Below are 14,776 nucleotides of genomic sequence, written 5' to 3'. Positions count from 1 at the left end.
GCGAGAAGAATGGGTTAGGAAAAGACCAAAAAAAAAAAAGGGGGGGGGAAGCAAAGCCGCCGCGGAGCCGGAGCCGTTCTCCCTCTGGCTCGGGAAATTCCAATGTTAATGAAGCCGCCTGGGAAGGGTGGGGGAGGGTTTAAAGAAATAGGAGAGTAGCACCTTGGAATATAGCCAAAGTTGCTTATCTTGCTTAGAATGACTATTTTATCTGAGATTCCCGAGGGGCATGTCGCCTATGTGTGCTGGCTGTGTGGAGATTGCCCCCGAAGGTCTGTCCCGCTGAAGCCGTGGTCAGATCCTCCGCTGCCAGTCCAAAGCCCAGCGTCAAGGTTCCCCTGCTGGGACTCTTCACTCCCGGCTCCAAAACCAGTCGCTGCCTCCCGGGGACTTCTCCTCATGCCAGCCGCGTTGCCGCGCCGCCTCCGCGGACCAGCTGGGCCCCCTCCCGGGGTTAGTTCAGGGGAGTAGGGCTGCACCCCGTGCTTGCGCCATGACAGCGCCCAGTCAAAAGCCTGGCGCAAAGGTTCCCCGGCTGGGACGCTGCACTCCCGGCTCCAAATCCAGTCACTGCCTCCCAGGGACTTCTCCCACCAGCCGCATCATCACGCTGCCTGCGCGGACCGGCTGGGCCCCCTCCCAGGGTCAGTTCTGGGGGGTAGGGCTGCATCCCTTGTTTGCGCCGTCACAAGATTTTGAGTTCAGCTCCCCTGGGCCCAGACCTAAGCCTGGTGCCAAGGTTACCTGACTGGGATGCTGGCTCCAGGCTCCAAAAACAGTCGCTGCTTCCCCGTATTTGTTCGTTCTCCGTCTCTAAATCTGTGTTTGTTGTTCAGAGTTCATGGATTGTTATGTATGTGATCGATTCACCTGTTTTTCCGAGTCTTTGTTGCAAGAGGGATCCGAGGTAGCGTCTACCTAGTCCGCCATCTTGGCCCCACCTCCAAGCTTTGCGTTCTTTTAAAGAATTATCTATACGAGATTAAATGGGCAAAAGTAACTCTAAAATTAACCCTAAGACACAGATGAGAACGTTAAGGGGCAGAGAGTCTAAATTAATGGTGGTGAAACAATTTATGGCCAGAGATGGGGAGAACAGTGATACAATGTGAAGTATGTAAGCATTGTCAATGAACCATACATGTAAAAAATATTGAATGAGCATATGTTTTGTTGTGTATATTTTCTCTAAAAATTAAAAAAAAAATGAATTGCAAAAAAATCATGTGGGGTGGTCATGAGTTGGAATTGACTTGGCAGCAATGGGTTTGGGAGGGCAAAGGTTGGTATATCTAGAAGGAGTCCCTGGGTGGTGCAAAAGGTTAAAGCACTCAACTGCTAGCCAAAACGTTGGAGGTTCAAGTCCACCCAGAGGTGCCTTGGAAGAAAGATCTGGCAATCTACTTAAAAAAATCAGCCCTTAGAAACCCTGTGGAGCACAGGTCTACTCTGATACACATGGGGTTGTCGTGAGTTGAAATTGGCTTGACAACAGCTGGTATTATTATTATGGTATATCTAAAGACAAAAAAGAAAAAATCCTTGCAAACAGCCCTTGGGTTAAGGTGAAACTCATACGGAAAACAACATACTCTCAGTTGGATGGGAATGAAAATGGAACATATCGAAATGTGTAGGCACATTGAGAGTGGTGTTTAGGGAAAACTCTGCAACTGTGAGTGAGTACATTTATCAGAACACCATTTTTTTAAGTTGTACTTTAGATAAAGGTTTCCAGAGCAAATTAGTTTCTCATTAAACAGTACACACATTGTTTCGTGACATTGGTTGCCACTCCCACAACAAGTCAACACTCTCCCTTCTCAACCTTAGGTTCCCTATTACCAGCTTTCCTGACCCCTCCTGCCTTCTAGTCCTTGCCCCTGGGCTGGTGTGTCCCTTTAGTCTCATTTGTTTTATGGGCCTGTCTAATCTGTGGCTTCTTGGAAGAAGTACAACCAGAATGCTCCTTGGAAGCAAGGGTTGTGAGACTGCATCTTACATACTTTGGTCATGTCGTCAGGAGGGATCAGCGCCTGGAGAAGGACATCATGCTTGGTAAAGTAGAGGGTCAACAGAAAAGAGGAAGACCCTCAACGAGGTGGATTGACACAGTGGCTGCAACAATGGGCTCAAGTATAACGATTGTAACGATGGCACAGGACCGGGCAGTGTTTCTTTCCGTTGTGTGTAGGGTCTCTATGAGCAGGAACCAACTCAACTGCACCTAACAACAACAACAACCTTTGGCTGAAGGGTGAGCCTCAGGAGTGACTTCAGTACTGAGTTAAAAGGGTGTCTGGGGGCCATATTCTTGGGGTTTCTCCAGTCTCTGTCAGACCAGTAAGTTTGGTCTTTTTTGTGAGTTAAAATTTTGTTCTACATTTTTCTCCAGCTCTGTCTGGGACCCTCTATTGTGATCCCTGTCAGAGCAGGCAGTGGTGGTAACTGGGAACCATCTAGTTCTTCTGGGCTCAGGCTGGTGGAGGCTGTGGTAGTTGTGGTCCATTAGTCCTTTACACTAATCTTTCCTTTGTGTCCTTGGTTTTCTTCATTCTTCCTTTGCTCCAGATGGGGTGGGACCAGTGAGAACACCATCCTTAAAGAGAGATAAGCAACAACAATAAAAAAAGTTAAAGAGATATGGGAGATGCGAGAAACAGTGAGGTTGTGGGGTGACAGGTAGGAGAGGGAAGGGGAGGGGAGAGACGAGAAGAGATAGGAAGTGTCGAAGAGTGGGCCAGAAAAGGAAAAAGGGGAGGTGACAGGAAATGTCCTGCCCTCACCTTTTTCCTTGAGTTCACCATTTCTGATTTGGGGCTGGCCCTGGTGGCACAGTGGTTAAGAGCTTGGCTGCTAACCAAAAGGTCGGCAGTTCAAATCCACCAGCCACTTCTTGGAAACCCTATGGGGCAGTTCTACTCTGTCCTACACAGCCACTCATAAGTTGGAATCAACTTGAGGGCAACGGGTTTAAAAGTCCTGTGAAAGGAGCCCTGGTGTCGCAACAGTTAAGAGCTCAGCTGCTCAGCTCTTAACCGGAAGGCTGACAGTTTTAACCCACCCAACAGCTCTGTGGTAAAAAGACCTGGCAGCCCGGTCTGGTCCCGTAAAGATTACAACCTAAGAAAACTTAGGGGAGTTGGCTCAATGGCAACTGGTTTTTTTCTACTCAGTATGACCTAATTTTGTGTAGATCATAACAAATTATGGATAGCATTTTGAAGAATGGGAATCTCAGAATGCTTTATTGTGCTCAGGAGAAACCTGTACATAGACCAAGAGGCAGTTGTTCGGACAGAACAAGGGGATACTGGTGAGTTTAAAGTCAGGAAAGGTGTGCGTCAGGGTTGTATTCGTTCACCATACCTATTCAGTCTGTATGCTGAGCAAATAATATGAGAAGCTGGACTATAGGAAGAAGAACGGGGCATCAGGATTGGAGGAAGACTCATTAACAACCTGCTTTATGCAGATGACACAACCTTGCTTGCTGAAAGTGAAAGGACTTGAAGCAGTTATTAATGAAGATCAAAGACCACAGCCTTCAGTGTGGATTGCCCCTCAACATAAAGAAAACAGAAATCCTCACAATTGGACCAATAAGCAACATCATGATAAACGGAGAAAAGATTGAAGTTGTCAAGGATTTCATTTTACTTGGATCCACAATCAACAGCCACGGAAGCAGCAGTCAAGAAATCAAAAGATGCATTGCATTGGGTAAATCTGCTGCAAAGGACCTCTTCAAAGTGTTGAAGAGCAAAGATGTCACCCTGAAGACTAAGGTGCACCTGACCCAAGCCATGGTATTTTCAATCGCATCACATGCATGTGAAAGCTGGACAATGAATAAGGAAGACCAAAGAAGAGCTGACGCCTTTGAACTGTGGTGTTGGCGAAGAATATTGAATATACCATGGGCTGCCAGAAGAACGAACAAATCTGTCTTAGAATATGTACAACCAGAATGCTCCTTAGAAGCAAGGATGGCGAGGCTGCATCTTACATACTTTGGACATGTTGTCAAGAGGGATCAATCCCTGGAGAAGGACATCATGCTTGGCAGAGTACAGCGTCAGCCGAAAAGAGGAAGACCTTCAGTGAGGTGGATTAACACAGTGGCTGCAACAATGAACTCAAGCATAACAAGGATCGTAAGGATGGCTCAGGACCGGGCAGTGTTTCGTTCTGTTGTGCATAGGGTCGCTATGAGTTGGAACCGACTCGACGGCACCTAACAACAACATGATCTAACTAACAGAACAAACAAAACCCTGTTTCCACAGGTATAGGGGTTAGGATTCCAACATGTATTTTGGAGGGACACGATTCAGTCTGTAACATCTGCCATACACCTTCAGGCCTTCTATCCCTCCCTCTGGGGCAGAAAACCTCAACAGCACAAGCTAATTGCATTTCCAAACATTTCCAGGGAAATGTCAGCTCTGCTCTGTCTAGTAGGAGAGACACAGGCCACTTGTGGTATCAGGCTCTTGAAATGTGGCTGTTCCAGATTAGGTGGGTCCTAAGTGCAAAATACACACAGGGTTTTGAACACTTAGTGTGGAAGAAGAAGAAGGATGCAAAATATCTCTTTAATAACCTATTATTGATTACATATTTAAATGATATTTTAGATATTATGGGTTAAATAAAATACAATATAAAAATTAATTACTAGGAGTCCCTGGATGGCTCGAACAGTGAAGCACTCGACTACTAGCCAAAAGATTGGAGGTTTGAACCCACCCAGAGACACCTCAGAAGATAGGCCTGAAGACCAGCTTCTGAAAGGTCACAGCCTTGAAAACCCTATGGAATAGTTCTACTCTGCAGACATGGGGTTGTCATGAGTCAGAATTTACTTGACAGCAACAATAACGTGACTACTAGAAAATTTTAAGTTACGTAAGTAGCTGGTATTACATTTCTACTGGTCAATACTGTTCTAGAATGTTCCACTATAGTTAGAACAAATCCCAAATTGTTGCTAAAATTTCGTGATTTCCCCACCACTACCCTGTAAACACCCTCACCCCCACCAGAACCACTAACGAACATTGGTTTATGTATAAAAGTGAGAACATTTCATAAAAGTGAGAACATACAATATTTCTTTTTTTAATATAATTTTATTTTGTTGTTGTTGAGAATATACACAGCAAAACATACACCAATTCAACAGTTTCTATATGTACCATTTTAGTGACGTTGATTATATTCTTCGAGTTGTGTAACCATTCTCACCCTCCTTTTCTAAGTTGTTCCTCCCCCATTAGCATAAATTCACTGCCCCCTAGGGTTCTTATCTAATCTTTCGAGTTGCTGTAGTCAATTTGATCCCATATAGTTAGTTCTTAAAAGACCATAATGCTCAAGGCAGATGTTTCTTACTAGTTAAGCTAAGCTATTGTTTGGTTTTAAGAAGACTTTACGGGATATTTTTGGTTTAAGGTTTAAAGATTACCTAAGGGCAAGAGTTTCAGAGGTTCAGCCAACCTTCATGGCTCTAGGAAGCCTGAAGTCCATGAGAGTTTGAAATTCTGTTCTACATTTTACCTCTTTTGATCAGGATTTTTCTATGGAATCTTTGATCACAGTGTTCAGTAATGGTAACTGGGCACCATCCAGTTCTTCTGGTCTCATGGCAAAGGAGGCAGTTGTTCGTGGGGGCAACTAGCCACACATTCCATTTCCTCTCCTATTCCTGACTCTCCTTCTTCCTCTGTGTTTCCAGGTGAATAGGGACCAATTATTGTGACTCGGATGGCTGCTTGCAAGCTTTTAAGACCCCAGGCACTACACAACAAACTAGGAGGTGGAACAGAAGCACCGAACACGTTATTAGGCCAGTTAATTGGGATGTCCCATGAAACCATGAACCTAAACCTCCAAACCAAGAAACCAAATCCCACGAGGTTTTTTGGTTGTACATAAGCAGCCTGAGCAGCTACTCTTTGTTTTGTTTTGTTGTGTTTTTTGTTGTTGTTGTAAATATATCTATCACACAACTTTTGCAATTCAGCTTTTTACAGGTGAACAACTTATTGACAGCAATTACAATAATCGGCTGTGCAACCCTACCCTAATCAATGCGATTTTTCCATCAACTCCCCTTCTCCACCTTCTTCCCACCCCAGGAAACTACTAATAAATTTTATTCTCTATATAAAAAAATTTTTTTTTTCTTGGTTCCTCAACTGTAATGTTGCATTGAATTTTATATGAGGAATAATTATGTGTTTAGTGGAACAAAGTTTAATTTTGTTCCTCAGCACTGAAGTTGTATGACTTCAACTATAATGATTAAATCCTTTCAAAGAGGAGGCAGTAATAACCAAGTATGTCGATCACACCCGACACTAAAATAACAAGAAGATAGAGCTCATTAGAAGATCCGTGGGTATCTGGACACATGCGTGGGCCATTTTCTCTCTGAAAAGAAATGTCTTGTTCTAAAAAAGGAAGTTTTAAATCACCTGTAGTGAGCTGTCATATATCAAAAAGAATGTCAAGCATAACAAAATGTTAGATAACAAAAACTGAATTTCTTGTGTGGCGAATCTTAACTTTTTTTTTGTTGGTTTATTTCAGAAATGGAAAAATAAAAACTAATTTGAAAATGTTTAAAGTACAAATTCTGGAGCCAGAATGGCTGCTTCAGGTTCCAGATGCCAGCTGTGTGACTTTGGGCAAGTTATTTCACCTCTCTGAGACTCAGTTTCCTCATCCTTAAATGGGCATATTGATGCCTTAGTTATCAGATTAAATGAAATTATGCAAGTAAAGCGATAAGAAAGTACATATACTTTATTAGTATGTTATTGTTGTTATTTTATTATTACTGTTATTATTCAGCTGGTCCATGGGAGGAAGCCATAATTCTGTGTTCTCAGGAATCAATAGCAATAATAAAGAAAGGGATTTAAGGGTAAGAGAAAACCAAGATGGCACCACAGAAACCAAAGGAAGAATGCCAATAAAAAGAAAAAGAAACCAAACCCATTGCCATCGAGTCAATTCCGATTCATAGTGACCCTATAGGACAGAATAGAACTGCCACATAGAGTTTCCAAGAAGCACCTGGTGGATCTGAACTGCTGACCCCTTGGTTAGCAGCTGTAGCTCTTAACCACTATGCCACCAGGGTTTCCAAGAAAAAGAAAGTGATCGATAATGTCAAATACTCCAGAAGACAAAGTAATATAAGAGTTAAAAGGAGTCTATTGAGAAACAAGAGCCCTGGTGGTGCATTGGTTAAGTGCTTGGCTGCTAACTGGAAGGTCAGCAGTTTGAACCCACCAGCTGCTCTGTGGGACAAAGATGTAGCAGTCTGCTTCCATAAAGATTTATGGCCTTGGAACCTGTCACGGATTGCATTGTGTTCCCCAAAAGTATCTGTCAACTTGGCTAGGCCATGATTCCCAGCATTGTGTAATTGCCCACCATTTTGTCATCTGATGTGATTTTCCTTTGTGTTGTAAATCCAACCTCTACAATGTTAATGAGGTGGGATTAGCAGCAGTCACGTTAATGAGACAGAACTCAATCTATAAGATTAGGTTGTGTCTTAAGTCAATCTTTTTGAGATATAAAAGAGAGAAGCGAGCAGAGAGATGGAAGGGACCTCATACCACCAAGAAAGAAGTACCAGGAGCACAGCACCTCCTTTGGACCTGGGGTCCCTGCACCTGAGAAGCTCCTAGTCCAGGGGAAGATTGATGACAGGGACCTTCCTACAGAACCGACAGAGTCAGAAAGCCTTCCCCTGGAGGTGACACCCTGAATTTGGACTTCTAGCCTCCTAGGCTGTGAGAGAATAAATTTCTGTTTGTTAAAGGTACCCACTTGTGGTATTTCTTTTATAGCAGCTCTAGGTAACTAAGACAGAACCCTTTGGGGCAGTTCTACTCTGTCCTACAGGGTCGTTACAAGTCGGAATCGATTTTATGGCAACAGGTTTGTTTTTATTTGTTTTATTGGAAAATACCACGACCTGTCAGTTTGTTGTTCTATGGTAGCTTACACGTTGCCATGATGCTGAAGCTATGACACCAGTATTTCAAATACCAGCAGAGTCGCCCATGGTGGACAGGCTTCAGCAGAGCTTCCAGACTAAGGCAAACTAGGAAGAAAAGACTGGTGATCTACTTTCAAAAATTAGCGAAAGAAAATCTTATAGATCACAACAGAACACGGTCCAATTCGCTTGCTTTGGACATGTCATTAGGAGGGATCAATGGTGGATGGAGGAGGACATCATGTTTTGTGAAGTATGGGGCCAGCGAGGGTGAGGGAACCCTCAGTGAGATGGGTAGACACAATAGCCTCAGTGATGGATTTGAATATGCTGGAAATTGTGAGGATGATGCAGGACCAGGCACATTTCATTCTGTTGTACATAAGATCGCCATGAGTCAGAGTCTACTGGAAGGCAGATATCTATCAATCTATACATCTGTATGTCTACCTATCTATCTATCTATTGGGTAATGTGTAGGCTATCTGTAAAATTATTTAGGCCTGTTTGAATAAAGAATGCAGGGGAGTGAAAGGGTTTTTGTTTTGTTTAGTTTTTTTTTATTGTATTTTAGATGAAGGTTTATAGAACAAACTAGTTTCTCATTAAACAGTTAGTATACATATTGTTTTATTACATTGGTTCACAACCCCACCACATGTCAACACTCGCCCTTCTCAACCTTGGGTTCCCTATTACCAGCTTTCCTGTCCCCTCCTCCCCTCTAGTCCTGGCCCCTGGGCTGGTATGCCTTTTTAGTCTCGTTTTGTTTTTTGGGCCTGTCTAATCTTTGGCTGAAGGGTGAACCTCAGGAGTGACTTCATTACTGAGCTAAAAGGGTGTCCGGGGGCCATATTCTCCAGGTTTCTCCAGTCTCTGTCAGGCCAGTGAGCCTGGACTTTTTTTTGTGAGTAAGAATTTTGTTCTACATTTTTCTCCAGCTCTGTGCAGGACCGTCTATTTGATCCCTGTCAAAGCAGTTAGTGGTGGTTGCCAGGCACCATCTACTTGTACTGGACTCAGTCTGGTGGAGGCCATGGTAGATGTGATCCATTAGTCAGGGTGAAAGAGTTTGAGAAAACCAGAACCCTATGTGTTCATCAAAGCCTGTTTCCTTTTCCTCGAAGGTGCAAGCTAGAGTACATTTCCCAGCCTTCCTTAGTTTGGTGTGGTCATGTTGCTGAGTTCTAGACAATGGAACATGAATAGAGGTGATGTGCGCTACTTTCAGACCTGTCCCACTAAAAACCTCCTGAGCAAATTGGAGAAGGAACTAGACTGCAGGTCTAACTGACTCCACGAACTACTGCCTCCTTAGTCATGTCATGGATTGAATTATCTCCCTCCCCCCGCCCCAGAATGTATGTATTAACTTGGTTAGGCCATGATTCCCAGTATTCTGTGGTTGTCCTCCATTTTGTGATTGTAATTTTGTGTAAAAGAGGATTAGGTTGAGATTGCAACGCCCTTACCAGGTCACATCCCTGATCCAATATAAAGGGAGTTTCCCTGGCGTGTGGCCTGCACCACCCTTTATCTCTCAAGAGATAAAAGGAAAGGGAAGTAAGCAGAGAGTTGGGGACCTCATACCACCAAGAAAGCAGTGCCAGGAGCAGAGCACGTCCTTTGGACCTGAGGTTCCTTCACTGAGATACTCCCCAACCAAGGGAAGACTGATGACGAGGAGCTTCCTCCAGAGCCAACAGAGAGAAAAAGCCTTCCCCTGGAGCTGGAGCCTGTATAGGGACTTGTAGCCTACTAGACTGTGAGAGAATAGATTTCTCTCTATTAAATAAAGCCATTCTCTTGTGGTATTTCTGTTATAGCAGCACTAGATGACTAAGATACCATGAGACCAGAAGAACTTAATGATTCCCGGCTACCGTAACTGAATGTTTCAGTCAAGAAATCAACAGATGAATCCTGATCAAAAGGGGGGAAACATGTGGACCAGAATTTCAAATTCTTACAGAATCCAGATGGGTAGTGACTGCACATGAGGTGCATTGGCCTGGAATCAAACTCAGGTCTTCTGCAGGGAAGGTGATAATTTTAACACTGAACCACCATTGTCCCCATAACTAACATCAGAACAGAACTGGGAAGAAGGAGATGAGACAGGTTCACAATGGGACAGCTGGGTCACGTGCTCAAGCGATGCACATTACTTTTGCTTCCACATTCCCTGCAAACTATTATATTTCTGTGATCAGTCACCTCCCTTCTGAAAACATTTCCTTTCTCCTTTAACACAATCCCAACTGCCAGCCCCCTCACCTTCTACAGCTGATGACTTGGAACCTTGCCAAGGTTAGGAGCTGTCCCTCAATCCTGAGCCAGACTCTACTTAGATTTTTTTTAACAATGTGTTGGTAATTTCGGAACACTAGGTAACAGAAACCATTCAAGAGATTTTTGCTGCCACTTCATTCCCTATCAATCACAATGCTCAATGGTGTTCATACATTAAATCAAAACCAAAGCCTTTGCCATTGATTCTGACTTATAGCCACTCCATAGAACAGAGTAGAACTACCCAGGGTTTCCAAGACTACAATCTTTACGGAAGCAGACTGCCACATCTAGGAGCCCTGGTGGTGCAATATTTAAGTGCTCAGCTGCAAAAGGTTAGCAATTCAAACCTACCAGGGGCTCCTCGGGTGAAAGACCTGGAGATCTACCTCCATAAAGATTACAGGCTACGTAGGAATACATTCTAGAGAAATTAGAGCCATCACACGAATAGACACATGCACACCCATGTTCACTGCAGCATTGTTCACAATAGCGAAAAGATGGAAACAACCTAAGTGCCCATCAACTGATAAATGGATGAACAAACTATGGTACATACACACAATGGAGTACTACACAACGATCAAGAACAATGATGAATCTGAGAAACACCTCACAACATGGATGAATCTGGAGGGCATTATGCTGAGTGAAATAAGTCAATCACAAAAGGACAAATATTGTATGAGACCACTATTATAAAAACACATGAAAATGTTTCCACACAGAAAGAAACAATCTTTGATGGCTACGAGGGAGGAGAGGGGTGGGAATGGAAAAACACTCACTAGACAGTAGATAAGTGATAACTTTGGTGAAGGGTAAGGCAGCACACAACACTAGGGAAGTCAGCACTACTTGACCAGGGCAAATTCATAGAAGCTTCACAGACACATCCAAACACCCTGAGAGACCGAGTTACTGGGCTGAGGGCTAGGGATCATGGTCTCAGGGGACACCTAGCTCAATTGGCATAACATAGTTTGTTAAGAAAAAGTTCTACATTTGACTGTGGTGAGTAGCATCTGAGGTCTTAAAAGTCTGCAAGCACCCATCTAAGATACATCTGCTGGTCCCATCTTGGCTGAAACGAGGGAGAATGAAGAAAACCAAAGACACAAGGGAAAGATTAGTCCAAAGGATTAATGTGCCACAACTATCGTAACCTCCTCCAGGCTGTCCAGCACAACTCGGTGGTGCCCGGCTACCACCACCAACTGCTCTGGAAGGGATCACAATAGAGGGTCCCAGACAGAGTGGGAGAAAAATGTAGAGCAAAATTCAAATTAAAAAAAAAGGTCAGTCTTGCTGGTCTGGCAGAGACTAGAGAAACCCCAAGAGTATGGCCTGCAGACACCGTTTTAACTCAGTACTGAAATCACTCCTGAGGCTCATCCTTCAACCAAAGTTTAGACAGGTCTATAGGGCCAAAGATAACACACATGAGGAATGTGCTTCGTAGTTCAGTTCACACATAGAAGACTAATGGACACACCAGCCCAAAAGCAAAGACAAGAAGGCAGGAAGAGACAGGAAAACCGGAAGAATGGAAACAGGGAACCAGCGGCAGAGAAGGGGAGAGTGTTGACATATCGCAGGGTTGGCAACCAAGGTCACTGTCATGGATTGAATTGTGTCCCCCAAAAATGTGCGTATCGACTTGGTTAGGCCATGATTCCCAGTATTTTGTGGCTATTCTCCATTTTGTGATTGTAATTTTACATTAAAGAGGATTAGGGTGGGATTGTAACACCACTCTTACCCAAGTCACATCCCTGATCCAATGTAGAGGGAATTTCCCTGGGGTGTGGCCTGCACCACCTTTTATCTCTCAAGAGATAAAAAGGAAAGGGAAGGGAACAGAGCCAGGGACCTCATACCACCAAGAAGCAGTGCCAGGAGCAGAGCACATCCTTTGGACCTGAGGTTCCTACGCTGAAATGCTCCCAGGCAAGGGAAAGACTGATGACAAGGACCTTCCTCCAGACTCGACAGAGAGAAGAAAGTCTTCCCCTGGAGCTGACACCCTGAATTCGGACTTGTAGCCTACTGGACTTTGAGAAAATAAACTTCTCTTTGTTAAAGCCATCCACTTGCGGAATTTCTGTTATAGCAGTACTAGATGACCAAGACAGTCACAAAACAATTTGTGTATTAACTGTTTAATGAGAAACTAATTTGCTCTGTAAACTTTCACCTAAAATACAATTTAAAAAAAGATTACAGCCTAGGACACCCTATGGGGCAATTCTACACTGTCACATGGCTTTGCTATGAGTTGAAATCAACTCAACAGCACTCAATGACAACAACCCTACTATTGGTTCAAACAGTCCAAGAATCCTAAACCCTGCTTGGGGATGGTGAGATTCAATAAAGCCTGCAAAAGCCATGATCTGTACAAGGTGGAAGCCTTTCAGAGAAGAAAAACTCAAATATTTTCCACTAAACAGAGAGGGATGGAAAAGTGGTGACTGCACCCTGTCAAGGGCAGAAAACTTTCGAGATCCGGAAAATCAAGGCAGTCCTACCAAGTTCTGACTCTCACAGGTTTTGCTCTAATTGTCCCTAAGTCTCCATTCTCCCCTTCATCCAGCTATTATGGATTGAATTGTGTCCCCCCAAAATAGGCATTAGAATCCTAAACCCTATACCTGTGGATGTAACCCTATTTGGAAATAGGTTTTCTTTGTTACGTTAATGGAGCCATATCAGTGTAGGGTGGGTCCTAAACCTAGTCACTTCTGAGTTATCAGGAGCAGCATATACACAGAGACAAGCAAGCACAAATGGAAGAAGATAGCTGCCACGTGAAGATCAACAAGGAACCGAGGAATGCTGGAAGAGGCGAGGACCTTTCTTCAGAGCCAACAGAGAAAGAAAGCCTTCCCCAAGAGCCAGTGCCCTGAATTTGGATTTCTAGCCTTCTGAACCGTGATAAAATAAATTTCTGTTCTTTAAAGTCACCACTTGTGGTATTTCTGTTACAGCAGCACTAGGAAACCAAGACACCAGCCAAATAAGACTACATCTCCCAGCCTCTCTTACTGCTAAGTATGGCTGTTGACAAACTACTGATCAAGGAGATGTGAGCAGAAATGACATTCACAATTTCTGAGTTGATGCACCACCTTGGGTGGTGCAAATGGTCTGTGCTTGACTACTAACCTAAAGGTTGGAGGTTCAAACCCACCCAGAAGTACCATGGAAGAAAAACCTGGGAATCTGTTTCCATTAAGATTTCAGCCAAACCTCCATGAACAACTGCCTCCTTTGCCATGAGACCAGAAAAACTGGATGGATGGTGCCCTGCTACCATTACTGAATATTTTGATCAAAGATTCTATAGAAGAATCCTGATCAAAATGGGGAAAACACAGAACAGAATTTGAAATTCTCATGGAATCCAGACTTTCTGGAGAATTGGATGCTGGATAAACCCCAAACATTTTCTTGAGTTAATCTTTAAAACTGAAAATATCTCCTGAAGTCTACTTAAAACTAAACAATAGTTTAGGTTAACTAGTACAGAATATCTGCCTTGAGCGTTATGCTCTTTTAAGAACTATCTCTATAGGATCAAAGTGACAACAGCAACTGGAAAGATTAGATGGGAATCTTAGGGGGCAGTGAGTTTATGTTAAAGGAGGAGCAACAACTCGGAAAAGGAGGGTGAGAATGGCTGCACAACTTGAAGGATGTAAGCAATGTCACTGAATTGTACGTGTAGAAACTGTTGAGTTGGTGTGTGTTTTGCTGTGTATATTCTCAACAACAACAAAATAAATAAAATTTTAAAGTAAGATTTCAGCCAAGAAAAATAGGAAGCAGTGAGTTTATGTTAACGGAGGAGGAACAGTTCAGAAAAGAGGGTGAGAATGCCTGCACAACTTGAAGAATGTACTCAGTGTCGCTCTACGTGCAGAAATGGTTGAACTGGTTATGTTCCACTGTGTATATTCTCAACAACAACAACAAAAAGAAAATAAATTATATTAAAAAAGAAAAAAAAAAGATTGCAGCCAAGAAAACCCTACAGAAGAGTTCTACTCTGTAACACACAAGGTCGCCATGAGTGGGAATCAACTCCATGGCAACAGGTTTTTTGTTTTTTTCATCTTTCCCCCTTCTAGTTGACTGGCATTTGCTTGTGGCTGTGAAACATCCTGGACCATGTAGATGAGAACAATTGCCCTAGGGAGTGAAAGCAACAGGACAGAAGGAGTCTGAACCTAATACCTTGGAGCCACCGTACCAGCCCACCATTGCTTCCATTCAAGCTGTCATGTGAGAGAAAAATAAGCCTCCATCTTGTTTAAGCCACTGTGATTTTGAGTCTATATCCTAAATTATTCCGTTAGACACAGATTAGTGTGTACTCAATCCATACTCAAGCCCCAAGGGGACAACTGAGAGATTGTTGCCACAGGAAGGAGTGGACTCCATCACTTTATTACC

The sequence above is a fragment of the Loxodonta africana genome, chromosome 11, assembly GCF_030014295.1.
Source record: "Loxodonta africana isolate mLoxAfr1 chromosome 11, mLoxAfr1.hap2, whole genome shotgun sequence".
NCBI lineage: Eukaryota > Metazoa > Chordata > Mammalia > Proboscidea > Elephantidae > Loxodonta > Loxodonta africana.
Note: the sequence above shows the minus strand (reverse complement) of the source record.